The 21,708-nt window shown below is 35.5% G+C and overlaps 1 protein-coding gene and 1 pseudogene across 1 annotated transcript in view; both read right to left on the bottom strand.

Annotated features, from left to right (window-relative positions):
* The window catches only part of HCN1 (hyperpolarization activated cyclic nucleotide gated potassium channel 1), a 392,978-nt gene that overhangs the window by 125,606 nt on the left and 245,664 nt on the right, over window positions 1–21,708 (bottom strand). The window lies entirely within an intron of this gene.
* On the bottom strand, window positions 3,861–5,714 carry LOC101044491 (peroxiredoxin-6 pseudogene; annotated as a pseudogene).

Here is a 21,708-nt window from a genome sequence, read left to right as displayed (position 1 = left end):
AGATTGATCAGGTAGAATTGCAGAGAACTGGTTCTTAACTAAGGATGACTTTACCACTTAGGAGACATGGGGCAGCATAAAATATCTGGAGACATTTTAGTTTTCACAACTGCCAGAGGTGCTATTAATATCTAAAAGGTGGAGTCCAGTGATGCTGTTAAAAATCCTGCAGTTCACAGGAGAGACTCCCTCATCCTGCCCCACAGCAAAGAATTGGATGGTCCAAAACATCAGCTTTGGTGAGGAAGAAAAATCCTCAGGTAGAGGAAGGTTGTAATAAGGACCAAATACAGAAGTCAGTATAAATGGTATTACAATTTTAAGATAAGTGAGATAATTTTATATTATTTAAGAGAACTTAAAGTATAAAGCAACAACAATAAATAATTTTGAGAAGATAGTATCTACAGAATGTAGAATATTAGACTTTTATGAAATAATTTAGGGATTCATGATAAATTTAAGAAGTTTAATGAAACATAGCCAGCCTGCCTCTGCCCTTCCTTCCTTCCTTCCTTCCTTCCTTCCCTCCCCTGCTCCCTCCCTCTCTTTCCCTTTCTTTCATTTTCTTTCTCTCTTTCTTTTTTATTTTGTCTTTCTTTTTTTCTCTCACTCTCTCTCTCTTTTAATAGAGACACAGTCTCACTCTTATATGCAACCTGGAGTGCAGTGGCATAACCATAGCTCACTATAGCCTCAAATTCCTGAACTCAAGCAATCCCTTATCAGCCTTCTGAGTATCTGGGACTACAGGCATAAGCCACTGCACCTGGTCCTTGGGCTATTCTTTATGAGAGTTAGTGATTAGGCATAAGGATCTTCTCTGGTACTCTACAAAGCCAATATTACTTTCTTTAGACACTGAATTTTGCCTACACACATTGTGTTTGCAAGGGCCAAGCAAACCATAACAAAGGAATCTAAGTATTTAGGAGGCAGACGTGATTCTGAGGCTGGTGTTGAAAGAATTCCAAGTAGAGGAATGATATCCTAACCCCTTCCCCACCATACCTACATACCATTAAAATCCCGGGAACAAAGGGCTTGTATTAATTAGTCCATTCTCAGGCTGCTAATAAAGACATACCTGAGACTGGGTAATTTATAAATGAAAGTGGTTTAATGGACTCAGTCCAGCATCCTGGGAGAGGCCTCAGGAAACTTAAAATCATGGCAGAAGGAGAAGCAAACACATCCTTCTTCACATGGTGGCAGGAAAGAGAAATGTCAACCAAAAGGGAAAAAGGGCCCTTATAAAATCATCAAATCTAGTGAAAACTCACTCACTACCATGAGAACAGCAGCCTGAGAACTCTCCCACCGAGAGTCAATCACCTTCCACTAGGTTCCTCCAATGACATGTGGGGATTACGGGAACTACAGTTCAAGACGCGACTTGGGTGGGGACACAGCCAAACCCTATCGGAGCTCAAGGAGAAAAATTAGATTGACTGTAAATAAAACACACACGAAATGCTATCCTTATAAGCAGTATGATGATAAATAAGATACATGATTCTAAACTGTTTAAAGCATCAATTGTTATGTTAAACTAGTTTAATCGTGAGTACTATTTTTAACATCATTTGACAAACAATGACACTGAAGGAGAGAACTTAAGTGACTTGCCCAGAGTTAAAAGTTTCTAAGTGGAAGATTCAGTGTTTCCAATCCAGGCAGTCTCCTTCCAGGGACCACAGTATTAATTATTACATTATACCACTCTTGTTTTTATAAACCTATGATCATCACAGGGTTTTTTCCCCACTTTAGGCATCCTCTTTGCCTTATTTTAATCTACTACCATTGTATAAGGGCTTGAATGGGACATTTAGGCTATCATCTGAGAAAGTTTTGCGAAAATCTAAGAATGTTCGTAATCCCATTATTCTGCCTTACTTCTTGTATTATGTGGCTATTCCTTTTTCATCTTGTAAAGATGACTCTATTATATTTTAGTCTACATCAATAATACGGTATTATACATGAATGAGAGACTGAATACTCAAAGTGCCTTACCATACAGTCCAAATATATCCAGTTTCATAGAATCTGAATCCTATAGATAATAAGCAAACAAGATACAAGTGAACTGTTTCAATTGAGGTTTATCTTGTTTTCATTTTAGATAACAATTTACCAAAAATTTGTTGATTTAAGATTATATTTTTGTTATTCAAAGTGTTCATTTAGTTAATCACTTCACTGAGGCATCATTGAAAATACTTTTTTTTTTTTTTAGGAAAAGATACTGAGTCAAATTAATGGGAACATAGTAAATACCTTTGCTTATTCACCTGAGAACTTTCACTTAGTAATAATGCATTTGGAGCTTTCTGTAGTTTTGAATGAAAATACTTTCTAGGCATTTGTTTTGACATCCTGTCCATATCGTTACTAAATCCAGGGGTCAGGGTAAAGGGCTATTTGCAAAAAAAAATAAAAGCAGAAAAAAAGAAAGAAAAAGGAATCTTTATTCTCCAGTGTCCTAGACCTTCTGGCATACATTCAATTCAAACTTAGCCACTCTGTAGCCTGCCATGGGAAAAAAAAAACTCTCCAGTCCATTAGCTTTCACATAAACTGTAATTTAGTTAATTTAGGGGGCCAAAACTTTCCATTATTGAACATCAGAATTAATTTTTCTTTATTATTTGCAAGCAAATACAAGCATAAACATGTTAAGTAGGTAAAACATTAGGAAAATCTGAAATATGGCACTCAGAGACTCTGAAGTGGACAAGCCAACTGCTTAAACATTGATGAATCAATTGGATAACAAAGAGGTGAAACTAGAAAGCCACCAGCAGAGTGTGAATTCTGCAGAGCTAGGCTACAAAATGTTGGTAAGTGTGTCTAATTTTCTCCTGCAGTCATTGGATAAACATGTCATTTTTTTTAATCAATCACAGAAATGCCAATCAGATAGAATGTTTCATTTAAAAGTTCTTTTGGAAAATAATATTGGGTAGCATAATTCATCTGCAGTCATAAGAAGTATAACAGGTGATCAGTTTCAAAAAAGAGTGCATTCACTTGAATATACCATAATTTCACTGTCTGTATACAGTTGGTCTTTGAACAAAGCAGATGTTAAGGATGCCAACCCCTGACAATCAAAATTTGGGAATAACTTTTGACTTAATTAATTAATTAATTAGAGACAGGATCTTGCTCTCTTCCCTAGGGTGGAGTACAGTGGCACAATTATAGTTCATTGGAGCTGGAATTTCTAGGCTCAAGTGACTCTCCTGCATCAACCTCCCAAGTAGGTAGGACTGTACATGTGTACCACCATGTCCAGATAATGTTTAAAATTTTTGGAGAGATAAGGTCTTGCTGTGTTGCTGAAGCTGGCTTGAAGAAATCTATGTGGTTCTGCCTCCCAAGGTGCTGGGATTATAGGCATGAGCCACCTTGCCTGGCTAATTTTTCTTATATTTAGTGTTATGATCTGCATAAAAACATTTGTACCTCTGATAACAATGCTTTGCCTTATAAGAGGGTTCAAATAGTTTTTAACAGTAAAATATAGAATTATTGCATAACTAAATTGCTGTTGCCATGAAGAGTGATGTCTGGTTATTTTGAGAGCTTGTTCTCAAGTTATTCCCTGGTCAATTAATTGCTCAAGTTCTAAGTGTATGTTTTCTTGCTTCAATAATGATGAAAAATATAAAATTTGCATTAAGTAGAGTTATACATTAAAATTTAGTGATGCTTGATATCATGGACTTTTTCTCCTATTTTCTTTGATGTTGGGATATTATTTAAAATAACAATTTTAAAAATCAATACATTATTTTAAATTCAACTTGTTCATTAATCCAATTTTTTATACTAAGAGTTCATTAGTACTATTTTTTTTTCAGTTTTAACAAAGGATTTTATTTGTTGTCCCCTAAAAAGTAAAATCCAGAAGATAGCAACCCACTGCAAGAAGAGTTCTGTAAGAAAACATTTTCAATCATTCTCTCTTCTCTTCACATGGTATCCTCTTTCACATACACATCATCAGAAAGCAGACTGATAATGCAAACCCTGTGTGAAAGGCACATGGCACTAGTATTGCTCACACCTGCTACACCTCCTTGGAAGCCAAGGGAAGGCTTTTCTGCAGTCTCCCCATTTTGATAGAAACTGATCACAATTTTTTTAGAGGAAAATATTTAAAGGTCTCTTCCCCTGCTCTTATCTTCTGGAAAGGTACAGAATTAAAAAGCTTTTTTCACCCAGCTGTGATCAAAACACAGAATACTAAAGAGCATCTGGGTTATATAGTTGGATATTTACAGCCTTAAGTTCTGCCCCTCTTCGAAATGGGTAACAAACAAGAGGATGCGATAGGGACATTTAAAAAAAAATTGCTAGTCATTCTCTGATTGAGCGAAACAAGCTTTCTCAACCATCAACCAATGTGACCTCATTGATCACAAGCCCCGCAGAGATCCAACAAGATTTGAGTTTTAAATACAGAATGTATTTCAAAGATAACCAAGAGAGAGTGCTGATGTATGAATAGAATTGAGTGCTGGTGAAGGCAGAGAGTAAAGAATCCCAAGAAACTTTCAGTGCCATTTTCATTTAATAAGCCAATAGAAGAGCAACCTAAAAACCCTGGCTGTGATGACAACAGGATGTTTTTATGGAAGTGCTGCAGGAAAACATGATTAGCAGCTGACATCCTCTGGCTCACAGCACCAACTTCTCCAAGAGTCTTAAGACTGGGGTGTGTAGCGGAGGTATTTCTTGCCAGATGAAGACTTTGGTGAAGACTCCTTTCGGGAAAAGTTTTTTGGCTTCTTCTTCGGGGATGGTTGGAAGGACCATCACACTATCCCCATCCTTCCAATCAACTGGGATGGCAACCCTCTTTTCTGCTGTCAGCTGGAGAGAGATGACTACCCTGAGAATGTCATCAAAGTTCCTGCCTGGAACTTTGCTGGGTAGAGCTAGGTAGAGGATAGACAGTTTCAGCTTCTTATCAGGACCAAAAACAAACACCACACGAACTGTCACAGGCATGCCCTTTTCATCCTTCTCTGCTGGATCCAGCATGCCCAACAGAATGGCAAGGTCCCAATTCTTATAATCAATTATGGGAAAAGGTAATTTTTCTGTGGGTTCTTCACCATTGTAAGCATTGATATCCTTGCTCCAGGCAAGATGGTCCTCGACACTGTTTATTGAAAGGGCAATCAACTTAACATTCCTCTTGGCAAATTCTGGTGCAAAGTTTGCAGCTCTGCCAAGCTCTGTGGTGCACACTGGGGTAAAGTCCCGAGGGTGGGAGAAGAGAATGACCCATGAGTCTCCCAGAAAGTCGTGGAAACAGATGGGACCGACGGTGGTATTGGCCTCAAAGTTGGGAGCCACGCCCCTGAGAAGCAGACCTCCAGGCATGGCAACAGTGGTGATGAGCAGGCGCCGCTCGGACAGCAAGCAACCGAGCGGTTCTCCCGAAGAAGGCCATTAGTACTATTTTTAAAACAAGTCCCAAAGTCAACATTATTTAAATATTTTCGAGCGGTTCTCCCGAAGAAGGCCATTAGTACTATTTTTAAAACAAGTCCCAAAGTCAACATTATTTAAATATTTTAAGTGTGATGTATCTATTACAATGAGCTTTTCAAGCAAATCAAATATTTCCATGGGGCATCTCTTTGTTTATATAAATAAATATAAGCAACTACATTTTACATGTTTATATACAAATATTAGTAAATATATTTTATGTATATATATGCATATATGCATTAATATAAAGGCACCAAAGAAGAAATCAGCATACACTGAGCAATTATTTATTGCAATGTACTATTATAATTATCATCTCACTGCTCTTAACTGCCTTGAAACCTAACCTGATATTGTTATTATGGATAGGAAATGCAAATGTTGGAAAAATTAAATAACTTACTTAAGGTCACATACTTGTAGGTGCCAAATCTGGAATTCAATCACAGATCTGTCTGAACCACAGTATAAACTCTCTTCATTCCAAAGACCATAGTCATTTATTTTATAATCATTTATATGAGTAAAAGTCATGATAATTATAACATGTAATTTTCAGGCATTTTAAGAACATAACCATACAGAGAAATTCTTTAAACTGTTTCTTCTCAACCACCAAAAGACAGCCTGTATTAAACCTTAAGGACATCTAGAGAGAAATTATCTAAGATTTTCATTAGGGAAAAACACTGAGGTAAAATTTCCTGGAGAGTGTTAGGTCAGTGAAGATAGTTGGACTTTAAAATTGAGGTTCACTTTTATATTTTCCTATTAGTCAAAACTTTTAATAAATTATTCTTTCCACCTAACTCCAAAGCCTGGGATCAAACAATCTAGACAGTTATCTGCTTGGAGCAGTCCTCTGGAAGAAAATCCTTGCCTGAGGCTCAGTGCTCCAGATTATGAAAGATGCGGGTGGCGTAGGGTGACAGATTCAATCTAAAACACCAATTGATGCTGTGTGCTTTCATTCAACACCTGGACAAAAGAAAATAAGTACAATCATGCACTACATAATGATGGTTCAGTTAACGATGGACAGCATAGTCAGCATGGTCCTACAAGAAGATCATAATGAAGCTGAAAAAGTCCTATCTCCTACTGACCCTGTAGCTATCATAATGTTGTAGCACAATGCATAACTCATCTGTCTGTGGCAATGTCGTTAACAATGTTTTGCATGCTACTGCTCCTGAAGACATTCCAGTGGGACAAGGGGTGGTGGTAGAAGACAGTGATATTGATGATCCTGACCTTGTATAGGCCAAGGCTTATGTGTGTTCTTGTGTCTTAGTTTTTAACAAAAAAAAATTTAAAAGTAAAAAAAAAAATCAAATAGAAAAAATTTTATAGAATATAAGTATAAAGAAAGAAAATATTTTTATACAGTTGTACAATGTGATTGTGTCTTAAGCTAAGTGTTATTACAAAAAAGTCAAACAATTATAAAAATAAAAATTTTATAAAGTAAAATAAATGTTAGGGTAAAATAAGGTTAATTTATTATTAAAGAAACTCTTAAAAATAAATTTAGTGTAGCCTAAGAACACAGTATTTATAAAGTCTACCACAGTGTACAGTAATGGCCTAGGCCAGACACCCTCAAACTACGGCCTGTGGGCCACATGCGGCCCCCTGAGGCCATTTACCTGTCCCCCCACCTCACTTTAGGAAGGGGAACCTCTTTCATTGGTGGTCAGTGAGAGGAGGACAGTATGTGGCGTCCCTCCAATGGTCTGAGGGACAGTGAACTGGCCCCCTGTGTAAAAAGTTTGGGGATGCCTGGCCTAGGCCTTCACATTGACTCACCACTCCCTGAGTCACCTAGAGAAGCTTCCAGTAAGGCAAGCTCTGTTCATCATGTACCATCTTTTGTCTTTCACACTGTTGTACCATCTTTTATTTTTTTATACTGAATTTTTACTATATCTTTTCTATGTTTAGATACATCAATACTTACTGTTTTATCATTGCCTACAGTATTTGGTAAAGTTAACACACTGTAGAGATTTGCTGCCTAGGAGCAAAAGATCCTACCAAATAGCCTTGCTGTGTAATAGGCTATACCGTCTAGGTTTGTGTAAGTACCATCTATGATGTTTTCATAATGATAATATTGCCTAAGGACTTGATTCTCAGTGTGTTTCTTCATCTTTCTAATGACGGTAATGACATCATATTTAATGTGCATGTTTAAATTAATTTTATGAGCTTTCACCAAGCGGTTTTAGGATGATGATTCTCAAATTAATAGATCATCTCTTTTGATGGCATTTTTGAATTGTTTAATGCTGCTATTTTGATGTTTGAGCACAAAGGAGTGTTAAAAACTACTAAAACAGTGAAATTATTAAATTGAAAACAAAGAATGATATGCATCTGTATTTTTGTGCTGGGCTCAAGTTTCTGCTCTTTATATACAAAGTAGCTGCCTAATACATTAAAGAAGCAGAAGAGTTAAGAATGTCTTTCATCCTATGTGTAGTCTTTGGGTGTTTATTGTCAGTTATCAGATCGTAACATTTATTAAATATGCATTTCAGTAGATGCAATTCTCTTACCATATATGAGAGTAAGGTATTAGATTTTATTTCTAGATAATTTGCATATATGTCAATTTATGTGATAGATGGTGCAATGTGGAAAGAATTTGTACTTTTTATGATAATTAAGCAGGAGACTATATAAAAGGCTGATATATTAACAGGCCCTATATAAAAAGGCTAATAAATAATAAGCTTTCTAACTGAAATACTTGTGTAAATGAGGGAATAAATGTATTACTGGTTTGTGTGCTTTAATGTAAAAATATGTTTATAGCACTTTCACCTATGAGGAACAATTCTAACCTCTTTGCAAATACATTAATCATGAAACATGTATTAAAATGTATTAAAATCTAATGCTTAGAGATGGGCATAACTAAAATATAAAAAAACTTAAACTATAGAGAAAGGAAATGTGTATGCTGATAAGAAGCTTACATAGTAATTGGTTATTCATATTAAGGTTAAAAAAAGCTTTTCCATTATCTCAAAAATCATGCTCTCACCTTTACAGATTCTGAAGTTCCATCTTAGTAATGGTAGGATTTATCCTTAACACTTAACATGCCCATGCAATTTTGATGACATGGTGCGAACCTCTGTTTTTTCCTTTTTTTACCTGGATTTGCTACTGGGTTGAGGTTCCCACTACCAGGCATAAGAAAGAATAGTAAAATAAAATAAAATAGTGGCACATTAAATATTTTTTATGGCAGACTGACTTTTATCCATCAATTCATAGAAAGTTAGAATTGTAAGGGATATATACAGAAATTTATCCTTTTTAAAAGCACACTAAATTTCAGAATCTCCATGATTATAAGGTCAAAACACATAATAAATAGTTAAATATATTCAGATTACCCAACTTTAATCAAATCTGATATGTAAGAAATCTGATATCTTAAGGTAATAGAAAACATTAAGTTAGTTGCCCAAGGTCTGATTTAGCTTGTCTAAGAATTAAAAAACAAAACAAAAACAAAACAAAAAATGCAAACTCATGTCTGATGTGCCTGCAAGTATTATTTTCATTACATTTGCATAATTATAATACTGACCATAACACTACCAACAATAGCAGAAATATGAGTACAGTCTACATAGCTCTCTTATAGGAAACTTATTAGATATGGTGATTATCACAACAGCCTTGTGGTAGCAAGAACCGTCTTTATTATCTTCATTTTACTGATGTGGATAAAGTTCAGAGTTTCATTAAGTAGCCTGTTGTCTCATGATAAGCAGCAGTATCTCTCTACTGGATCTCTAGGCAGCTGATTGCACATACAGTGCCTGCAAATCAAATTATTATTGTAATATACCTGGTAAAATGATGAAGATACTATGATCTGTATTGCCTAATATTTCAATAATCTATTTCAGGCAAAAGTACTCTTATGAGATCTGTAGCCAATCAAATTATGTAGAGAACCATTCTCCTATGCTAAAGTTATTTTAATGGCATATTTAGAACATGAATGACATCAGTTAAAACTACTGCCTTACTCTAGAAACGTATTTTTAGAAGTCATATTCTTATTTACAGCTAAGTTATAATTACACAAATCAGCAACAATGCATGTTTCTCAACTCTAAAGGCATGACTAAATTGCAAACAAATAAATAAAGCTTCAGTTACAAGTAATGCTAGAACTTTGTTTATTGATTATGAAATATAACAAGATAAGCCTAGGAAATCCCCTGCTGTGTAAGGCTGTGTAAAAAGGCAGAAAGTATTAAGCTCTTAAAGCTATTTTTAGAAGCTTAACTCTCAACTTAAACTCTTATCCTGTGTTGCGTATTCAGCATGTTCTCAGTATAAAAGGCTTCTGTGTCAGTTACCCATCTGAGAAAACATTCAGCATTAATGTCTAAATCCATATAAGCTGTATACAAGTGTAAGTTTTATAATGTGTAAACTCCTTGATCTCACAGACAACTTCACAGCAAATTCAAATACCAAATAGTATTTAAGAGAGGCAAAATATAACTTAGATCAACACAATCAAGCTAAATATGTTTTACTAGTAGTTATAAAGGTTAAATCCCTAGAGAATCACTTGTCTCTGATAAATCAATTCTCCACTCACATTACATTTGAGTCTCTGTGTGTGCGTACACTGTGGTGAGAGCAGGAGGAAAGGGTGGGATGAAAGAGAGAGAAAGAGAGAGAGAGAGAGAGAGAGAGAGAGAGAGAGAGAGAGAGAGACTGAGAGAGACTGAGAGATACAGATTTCTTTTCAAGGCCCAGATTATCTTCTCTTAGGCATATCTCTCAATTCAGATATAAACTGATTTGGAAATATGTTAACAAACAAGCACAGCAAAAAAGAGTATTTGAAACAATCTGTTTTCTTTTCCCTCTCTATTTCTTTTAACTCCTGTTTTTTTATTCTACTCAGTTACAAGACTAAAAAGATGGTGACTCAGGCATAATTCCTTTTTCTGATGAGTTCCTTTCAATTATCTAAAATCAGGGAAAAAAAGGACATATTCAACCATAGTATTACCAACCAAAGAAAATATAGTGAAGCAGGATCCCTTTAACATTTAGTGCATTCCATTTGAAATCATGCTTATGAGGCTATTCTAGCTATTTTTTATGGCATAGAGAATAAAATGAAGGTTATTTTACCTTTAGGAAAGAAATCATTTTTACTGCATTTCTGAATTACAAAAACATTAAGAAAAAAGCAAATGCAACTCAATTAATATTCTAATCCATTTATGAGGTTTCCGTTTTCAGGAAAGGAGAAGAAATGGGCAAGATAATTAAATAGACCCAGATATAAAGCATCCCTGACTCCTTCAGTAGAATTCTTACTTGCTTCCAATCCTAATATTACCTAATGCCAACACTTCCCACAATTCTGACCACTTTGGGTATGAAACATAATTACTGGTGATTTTTGAAGGGAGCACACCACTTAATGCAATTCCTGTGGAAGAGTGCTTAACCAGGCATAATGCCAAGTTTGCCAAAAATTGGCAGACTAACTTTAAGGAACACATCCAGACAGATGATAAAAGTGTCTTGCCTTAACCTCATCCAATGTGGAAGGAAACAGCACTATGGCTTACTGATAAAGCAAGCGAATGCCTTAATAATCATCAGCATACATTGCTTAGTCAACAGGGACTGTTCAGGAAAGGAAATAAACATTCAAAGCTTAATGATTTCTCTTGTGGATAGCTTCTATGACTCATGCCAGATTTTCCTGAGCTGTTTCTAAAATGATTTATCTGCTTCAATGAGTTTAGTGTTTCATCTTCACTTTTCTTTGGGCACTAGCAATAAAGGTTAACAAAGTCATCTGTGTATGCTCAGATGTGGGTATCCATGTATGTCTATTCCAGGCTGGCCTAGAAGAAGTATAGCATTGTGGTCTCCTTTATGTACAACCAAACCTGGTAGCACTGTGCCTTCAGGTTCTATGGACAGTGGAGCCGGAAACGGTGTAAACCTCAGAGAGACAAATGCAATCACACTGCAAATGAGGTTTGAGAGGATAGTATCTAATTCTTTGATCAGAGAAAAAAGATGAAGAATAGCCTACTCAGAAATCTCTCCCATATCTTCTTCTGAGAGGCTTGAAATTACCTCTATTAAGTCTCTCTCTATTTACATAAGAAAGTAAAATGAATGGAAATGTCTCTGGAAGCTTGCTGTTTGAATGCCTGTGCATTGAATTTAAGTCACTATTCAAATAGCCTCCTTCCATGGCCTAGAGTTTCTATAGTTTGCCCCAGTAGGGTTCAGGTTGATCCCCAAGAGGCTGGAACTGGGTGAGCACACATTGACAAAGGATGAAGAAAGCATGAGGATCATCTTGCAATAAATTATTTTGCAGAAGACAAGGACTGAATAGCATAAAAGTTAATGCAAATGGCAGAGGTAGGAACCTCCAACTGAAAGAAGAAAAAGAGTGAACATTTATCAAGTACATAAGATGGCATGCAGAAAGATTGCCATTTTGGAACATTCTTGGCTTGTCTTTGCCACCTATTGAAAATGCAGTGTGTGGTTAAAATGGGGAATGATTCAAAGGGTTCTTTTTATTCTTTAATCAATTATGGTGAAGCGACATGCTAGATTAGTGGTAAGTCACCTTAGAAAGTTGCCTGATGACAAAAAATCAGACATACAATTCCATGCAATCAGACACATGCGGAATAGAAGGTTTTACAGAAACTTAGAGTAGGAAATAGCTAACTCACAAGAGATTAAATCCCAGAACATTTATTATTCACAATGAATGTGAGATCTAATCAAAGGAAAAGAGTGTCAGAATAAGTCAGGAATAAAAAAATTAAATATTTTAATTTCAGTTTTTTATAAATTTTATTTTATTTATTTTATTTTATTTTATTTTAGGTTTTGGGGTACATGTGAAGAACATGCAAGATTGTTGCATAGGTACACACATGGCAGTGTGATTTGCTGCCTTCCTTCCCCTCAGCTATATCTGTCATTTCTCCCTATGCTATCTCTCCCCACCTCCCCACCCCCCCAACCTTCCCCCATTTCCCCCAAGGGACCCCAGTGTGTAGTGCTCCCCTACCCATGTCCATGTGTTCTCATTGTTCAACAGTGAGAACGTGCAGTGTTTGATTTTCTGTTCTTGTGTCAGTTTGCTGAGAATGATGGTTTCCAGGTTCATCCATGTCCCTACAAATGACATTAACTCATCGTTTTTGATGGCTGCGTAATATTCCATGGTGTATATGTACCACATTTTCCAGTCTATCATCAATGGGCATTTGGGTTGGTTCCAGGTCTTTGCTATTGTAAACAGCGCTGCAATGAACATTCGTGTGCACGTGTCCTTATAGTAGAATGATTTATAATCCTTTGGATATATATCCAGTAATGGGATCGCTGGGTCAAATGGGATTTCTATTTTTAGGTTATTGAGGAGTCGCCACACTGTCTTCCACAATGGTTGAATTAATTTACACTCCCACCAACAGTGTAAAAGTGTTCCTATTTCTCCACACCCTCTCCAGCATCTGTTGTCTCCAGATTTTTTAATGATCATCATTTTAACTGGTGTGAGATGGTATCTCAATGTAGTTTTGATTTGCATTTCTCTAATGACCAGTGATGATGAGCATTTTTTCATATGTTTGTTGGCCTCCTGTATGTCTTCTTTTGTAAAGTGTCTGTTCATATCCTTTGCCCACTTTTGAATGGGCTTGTTTGTTTTTTTCTTGTAGAAGAAAGCAGGAGGCATCACACTATCAGACTTCAAACTATACTACAAGGCTACAGTAATCAAAACAGCATGGTACTGGTACCAAAACAGAGATATAGACCAATGGAACAGAACAGAGGCCTCGGAGGAAACACAACATATCTGCAACCATCTGATCTTTGACAAACCTGACAAAAACAAGCAATGGGGAAAGGATTCCCTGTTTAATAAATGGTGTTGGGAAAACTGGCTAGCCATGTGCAGAAAGCAGAAACTGGACCCCTTCCTGACACCTTACACTAAAATTAACTCCAGATGGATTAAAGACTTAAACATCAGCCTAACACCATAAAAACCCTAGAAGAAAATCTAAGCAAAAGCATTCAGGACATAGGCATAGGCAAGGACTTCATGACCAAAACACCAAAAGCATTGGCAACAAAAGCCAAAATAGACTAATGGGACCTAATCAAACTCCACAGCTTCTTCACAGCAAAAGAAACAGTCATTAGAGTGAATCGGCAACCAACAGAATGGGAAAAAATTTTTGCAGTCTACCCATCTGACAAGGGGCTTATATCCAGAATTTACAATTTCAGTTATTTTTATGAATTTACCTGATATCAACACTATTGAGATACAAGATCATTTTGCCAGAAAAAGTAAATGTGTAGACATTTCTTTGTCAATCATTTGGTGCCTTGCAAGAATAAATAATAGCATTACTGTTATTTATAACCAGCCCCACACATTGAGAGTGACATAGCTGACTGATTATTCCAATTATACAAGGCAATTTGAGGATATTCAGATTTGGTTTTGGTTAGGTATTTTTCCATAGTTTGTTAGCAACACCATGCAGGAGCAAATTGCGTAAGTAAGATGGTTGGGCTGTCAACAAAATTTAGATAGAAAACTTTCAGAGGTAGAAATGAAAAAGGAGAAGAATATTCAGCATTTTAAATGATAATATAGTCACAAGGATATGGAGGGGCAGGAAAATTTGGTTAAAATAGTAATCTTGATAACATTAGCCATATAGGAAAATTTTTGTTTTACAATGAACTATGACATTTCCAAAGACAAATGTGGTAAGGAATCAACGTGTTTTTAAAGACAATAATCTACTGCTTGGTTGAAATCTTGAAAAAAATAGATTCATAATACATTATCTTTTTTAGGAAACTAAATGATCAAGAATATGTCTATGAACATACAATAAAAAAACTAAAGCTAATCTTAAAGCAGGATTTCACATATTTTGAAGCTTAACAATTTGTTGCCAAAGTTTAAGAAAAAACACTAAATATCTGAACTTTGTAGCATACTCTATATATTAATAAATTAAACCAGAAGAAAAAGCAGTTTCAGAAAGCAAATCTTTACAGTCAATTCACCAATATTACCCATATTGCCCTATCATAACATAAGTCTGAATGCATCACAGGGACTCTAAGTTACCATTCAAAAGACTAAGCCAGAGATATATAGCCTTATGATTGAGTGAACTATCACAGGTCTCACTCCAATACCATCTTAGTTATTTGTTAATCTTGTCTCCGTCCACCATGCCCTCCCTTCCCATAAAACAATCAACAAACTAAAAACAAAGCTGGGTTACTCTCAATTATTTAGGTGAAGAGAGTTGAATATGATTCATCTAAAAAAGACAGGCCTCTCTCTTGAAGTCTCATCTTATATGATGCATTTGCCCCTATTCAGCTTTACACAGACACCCCAAATATGTGTGTCCAAACTGAATTCATTCAATCTGACTAAACTGCTGATAAAATCTGTTTTTCCTGAATCCCCAGATGAGTTTAGCGTCACTCGATTGACTCAATGCTGTACTCCTCTTTTCTCCACTGCGTGGGTCCAGAGCTTCCAGACAGAAGAGCAACGAAATAGTATGTGCTTCCACATTACCACTGAAATATCAAATAGTTTTCAGGCTAGCAGCTTTGAAATGCGTATTTATCACAAAACAACCAGTCAAACACACACAAGTGAAAATTAAAAATAATCTTCCTTTTGTCCTATCTCTTTACAATACCGAGGTTCCCATTCCTGCCCAATGCTTATCTCAGGGCAGTCTTATGATATCCCTTGATTTGAGGCTATCTTAGGCCCTACTTTTGGTTGCTTCTATTATTATATATTTGCCATATATAAAGCACTTGGCATCCTTAATAACCATGCTTGTCTTTTGTGCATTTCTTCCTTGTGACCATTAATAATTTTGAGGTCAGTTGTTTACTTTCCAAGGTTTTGTTAAAATCAAATTACACTTCTGTAATCAACACTATGTCATAATTAGATATTATCCTGTCATATTTTATAAGCAGTGGTTAATGTTAAACTTTCCCATCTGTTCTTTCACCGACCTTGGATTTTGATTCTGCTCCTTTATTTCTAGAGCTACATAAGGCTCTTTCTAATCATGATTTTACTTTGCTCTGAAATAGAAAAATATAGCTCTTCTTCGTCTTAATAAAAAATAATTTTTTCTATTTTTTCTTTTCTAGATCACAACAAATTTTAATAATTTACCACCTCAGTTTAACTCCCTTTCAGTCCATTCTTCGAAGTACCTAACGAGTCAAATCATGCCACTCCCATGTTTAAAGTTTCCTCATAGCCCTAGAGTAAGTTCAACCACTCATGAGAACCACAAAAACTTGGGCATAATATATCCCCTGCATCTCTCTTGAGCAATACTGCTTAACTTTCCTAACCCTTGTAACAAAACGCAAGATTGTACTCCTGCCACCGAGTTACTTGCAGTTCCCGAAACAAGCCAATTCATTATGTGCTATGCTTTTATATAGGTAGTTTTCTCTGACTCAGTGTGTTTTCTTGTCTCCTTTCTCTTTGACTGGACACTTCCACTAGTCTTTCGAGATGTGGCTGATTTTGTAACTTTCTCAAAGATCAGCTTTCATCCCTCAAATTCAGCCTTCCCAGACTGATTTAGCTTCTCTTTTAATGGCCACAGCACTTGGGCTTCCATTTATCATATGATTGCTGTACCAACTGTTTATTTGTTTGCTTTCATCAGTATAACCAAAGCTCCCTAAGGGCAAAGACCGTGTCCTAAACATTTTTATATCCCAGACATTTAGCAGAGTGATTGATATGAGTGGTATCTAGGAAAAAAATTGAACTGAATTATAACAGTATACAAATGTTATCCTGTTTGATAATGTTAGCACAACTACCTTGAATTATGTTTTCATCTGAACCACAAAGGGAACCAGTATCTGTCATTAAGACTCAGGGTGTTTTCTAACTGGGATTGAAATGTGAACTTTAAATTTAATTCAATTTAAATTTAACACATGCCCTTAGTTGTCTGATCAACTGTTCTGCCAATTTACATCTGCATAGCAGATATCATAAAGAACTTAAAATATACTTTAACACTAATAGAAAAATTAAAATAATGCAAAATATTTCAAATGTATTAGGTATTATTTTAATCATGAATGCATTATCAGGGGTAAGCATCACTGGCTAATTGCCACTCCACTTGATTTACTCTGGGAAGGAAGGCAAATGTCCCTTCACAATGATATATTTATGCTTTCCTGGACTCAAAGTGCCTAGAGTTAAATTTGGAAACACCACTGTAGTAATGCACATATTATGCTTCACATATTTTCCTCAGGAAACAAATATGGAATGCATATATTATATATACAAATTGAAAAGCTATATAGCACAAGTTGTTTTCAGTTTCCTTAGATGAAGAAAATAAATACAGCATTTACATTGAAGGTAAAAAGTGTGGTCTATCAGTCAGATTTACAAATGTGACTAGACTGGTGAAATAAGTGCTTTATAGATTTGGTAACAGAAGGATGAAGGCAAAGACATAAATACACAGTAATACACACACAGCACTATAAATATGCTATTGTTTATTTACCTTAGATGTTTCCTAAGAATATTAGAAATAAAAGTAAAATAATATTTTTACTTTCATAAACAAAATTAATTGGATAAAATTGTGTTCAATATGGTCAAATTTTCATTTTAGTGTAGACAATAAAAGTGGCAGAATTTTTCCCATATAAGAATAAGCTACAGATGTTGGACAAATAGGGGACACTAGATCTTATCTGCCCTCTACCCCTAACACATTAAAAAAAAAACAAAGGCAATACAAATATTTCAAAACCTCTGTCGTTAAGCTTTAGAAAGCCTTTTTGCCTAATCTTAGAATTTTCTGGGCTTCCTAGAATCATTCTTCATCTATGGACAAAATAACAGAGAATACATTTAAATACACTGACATTTGAATGTGCTTTACAAACAACCATGAACTAATTTGAAATTACGTAAAACTCAAAACTCAGTAGTAATGAGAATATTCAGATGTCGTTTTTCTCAGTGCAGTGCCAGGCATGCAGTATGTACCCATTAAATATTAGCAGATTGTTTATTTTCATGAGATAGCCCAAGTTATCTATTGAAAGTAGACTTTTTTTTTGTCTCTAGGTGTACAACCAATTAAACAAGTGGAACCTAACAAATTTCTCTTTCATCTACTACATTAATGTAATATTTCTGTAATATTTTAGTATGTGAAGAAAATGAAATCCTAGAAATTATCAGAGAAGCCATTCTTCATCAGTATTTTGTACTAAGCTATGTCAAGGTCAGAGTTAAGGGTAGAATCTTCAGTTTGTGTTTACTAAGTCCTACAGTATTTAACCTTGAGATGCCATTTTGTTAAAGCTATTGCAGAGAAAGCAATGGTGATATATCCAGTTTCATTTCTAAAATAAATACAAGGTCATTGCCTCTAGTAGGTGACTGGAAAGAATACAGTGTGATATTCTTGTGATATCCAACATAAAGCTGATAATTTTGTAGACCTTCTGAATGTACTCAAAAATATAAATAAATATAATAACAAGTTATCCATCGTCAGCTATGATCAATCTAATTTAGCCAAATAGACAAAAGCAGCTTCCTTAAATAAGAGCTACCCAGGGTCTCATTAGTGTAGAGAGGAAAAAAAAATTGAGGTCATGCTCAAGGTATATGACTTCATGGTGGAAAATTTCAATCCTCCAAATACCTCCCAGAAAAGAAACCAAAGGCTAGGGAAACAACTGTCAGGCAGATTTCAAAATCTCGTTTAGACCACTGGACAAATAAGAAGACAGAAAAAAGTAGAAATTCTAAATATACTGAGATATATTTTTACAAAGTAAGGTTGACAAGGTTGAAGTTGGGCATGGAATGTCTCTTATTAGAATGGCATACAGAATTTACTGCACAAGTTTGAATCTGGAAAAGTGGGTATCTGAAATAATAAAGTGGCAGTTTTCTGAGAATTAAATTTAAGAAAAAAGTAAACAAAGGACTACAAATAGATTTTATAAGTAGATACAAATGCATTTTCTTTATTTATCTTTTAATCTTGTCTTGACATATTTAGAACGATAAAAAAAGTGTTTATAATGTACTCTATTGAAATACAAGCAAAGGTGAGAAACATATTCATTAAACTATAGTTATTCAATAATATATGCAAACATAAGGATAAATACCTTTTTCACATTATACATGCTTCTATTTCTCCCTCCTTCATATATATAATGAGGCCAAATCAATATTATTTTTTAGTTCAGATAAGCTCTGTGATAGGCTAAAAACAATCACCTATCAGAGTTCATCTGAGCTAACAAATAATGTTTACAGCATTAATGGACTTCTAATTTATTTAATATTGTTTTACATGCAGCTTTTAAGACCAAACAATCTGATCCTTGCTAAATGACATTATGATAGAAAAAAGGTCACATTTTTAGGCCGGAAAACCCATAAGGAGAAAAATAGTATATTTCCCATTAGAATCTAATGCTGATAAATCAATATAACTGTCAACAGCTGGGTCCTAAGATTGACGCAGATGTGGACAAGGAAGGCAAAATACAATTATAAAAATGGAAGCAAACACCATGCTTAAGGATGTCAGAAATCTGGAAATTCCTTTTCTGAGCAGAAGATACAAATCTATAAGCCAGTTTGCCGTTAGAAAGTTCTAATGCCTCTCTGTAAGAATATTTTATTTTAATTTGAAGATTTACATATAATTCTATATGTCATTGACATAATCAGATCCAGAAGTATCACCAGAGCACAAATTACACAATAAAATTGAAGTGACTATCTTCATCACAGACTAGTATGAGAGATTAGAGTTAGGCATTTCAATTCCATTTGCATTTGTGCCCCCTTAGTGTTAGAAATCATAAAAGATGAAGAACTTAGTTTTTGACAGGTATGTTGGACATTTTCAGGAACTTGGCATGAACTTTCGGGAAGCTCAGAGTGTGCTATAATGTAACACGTTACAAGCTTCCTATGTTAAACAAACCTAAAGGACTTTGAGTTATTATTTCTTATCTTGAAAGAACTATGGCATAGCAACTAGGATAGAAAAGCCTCACAGAAACACTGGAACAAGTTACCAAGTAGCTGCTTACCTAGTACTAGCAAGTAGCTAATGAAAAGTACTTCAGATGCAAAGAGCCAGTACCCTATTAGACAGGCTGATACCCTCAGAGCATGAAAAAAGAGACAGAAGGAGGCAAACAAGAGCATCCTAATCAGAAGCCTATAGGAGTACTGATAACCAGGATGCCAAGCAATCTAGAATCAGAAGCCCTCTAAGATATTTGTGTAAATAAGAGAGTGTTTATATTACACTAATAAGACAGTGTTTCTGTTACCTAAGAATGAGACATTGTGCTGGAAATCCCTTTGCCCCTCCAAATCTATTCTTCACCTGCTTTTTGTTCAGGAAATTAGCCTGTATGGATGGATTCCAACAACAAACTCCCTTACCCTCTGACTTCAGTTGGTTTCAGCAAGGGAGAACCCTGAAAGAACATCAGAGGGAAGAAGGAAAACGTGGCCAGTGCTGGGGGCTCCCACTTTGAAGACAGTAAGCTGGCTGTGTTTTCTGTTGAAGGTCACTCCCCCGTGTCAATGCAGTCCTGCCTATGTTACTTTCTTTTCTGGGTTTTAGTGTTGGGAACAGTCCTTTCACTACTATCTCTGGGGTCCCTCATATCCCCTATAGTCCCCAACATTCCACTCACAACTTGGTAAACAGTCTTCTTTTTAAAACTTGCTTCAACTTTGTAACTTAAGAGTGACAACTGTTTTCTGTTGGGACCCTGCCTGTGCATTATATAGGTAAAAAGGGGAGAAACCACATGGGAAAACAGAAAAATAAAAACTCACCTGAGAGTCAAGAAATGTTGGCTCAGCATCAATCATTAATAACTCTATGCCCTTAAGAAAGCCATTTATCTTCTCTAGGCATCTTTTTATTTTTAAAAAGCAAACATGTGAAGGTATCTGGGATTTATTTTTGCTTTTAAAATTTATATTTTTATGACTCTAAATATAGAAAACATGATTATAAGATGGTTGGTATCTGTTTTCTTACATCCTTCTTGGATCCTGTGGCACACTACTGATTGCTTTATTAATATTAATCCTTATTTTTCTATAGAACCCCCCAAAATTTGGGGTGGCAATATGCCCAGCTTAATAAAACACATTATTTATACATTTTGGAAGAATAGGGCAGTCAAGTGATTTAGTATTGACTAATGAGGTGAAAATCAAAGAAACAACAAACCATTAATTTCTCACAGTTCTGAAAGTGGGAAGTCTAAAGGTGTCAGTACGGTTGAATTCTTGGTCGGGTTTGTCTTGCTGACTATGTTCTCACATGGCATTTCTTTGATGCTTGCACACATAAAAAGAGATTTTCTCCCTTCCTCTTTTTATAAAGGCACTAATCCCATTTATGGGGTATAGGACACTATCCCAAAATATGGCACCTTGAAAACTGAGCAAAAGCAGAAAGGTCACTCTGATTTTTTCCCACTTTCTGTGTGAGAGGTAGACATAAAAGAATTCTCTGATCTATCTTCCCTGAAAATAGGTAAGACCCTCACATATAACAAGTGTTCTGCCCATATGTGGAGGAGAGGAATAAAAACGCAGAGATGACAACAAGAATCTGAACAAACAGGACTTGCTAAGTTCCCCCAGTTTATTGCCATTAGATCTTGCTGTCTTTTGTCAATCATACTTCTACATGACTGTCTACTCTTCATCAAACCTAAGCATAAAAATACAGGTATGCAGTTTTCCCTATTTCTTTGAGTCTTCCTTTCTGAAGGTTCTTGTGTCACACAAAGCTTTGTTAAAATAAAAGTAATGGTTTTCTCTTGTTAATCTTTCTTTTGTTGTAGAGGTGTCAGTATGAATCTTGCCGTGGGTGAGGTAAAGATACTACTTTTCTCTCCCCTACAATGTCGTGGAGCCTTCACCCTCATGACTCATCTAAACCTAATCACCTCCCAAGGGCCAAACCTCCAAAACCCATCACTTCGCAGATTAGGACTTCGACA

The sequence above is a fragment of the Saimiri boliviensis genome, chromosome 1 (genome assembly GCF_048565385.1).
Source record: "Saimiri boliviensis isolate mSaiBol1 chromosome 1, mSaiBol1.pri, whole genome shotgun sequence".
NCBI lineage: Eukaryota > Metazoa > Chordata > Mammalia > Primates > Cebidae > Saimiri > Saimiri boliviensis.
Note: the sequence above shows the minus strand (reverse complement) of the source record. Positions and strands in the feature narration are given on the sequence as shown.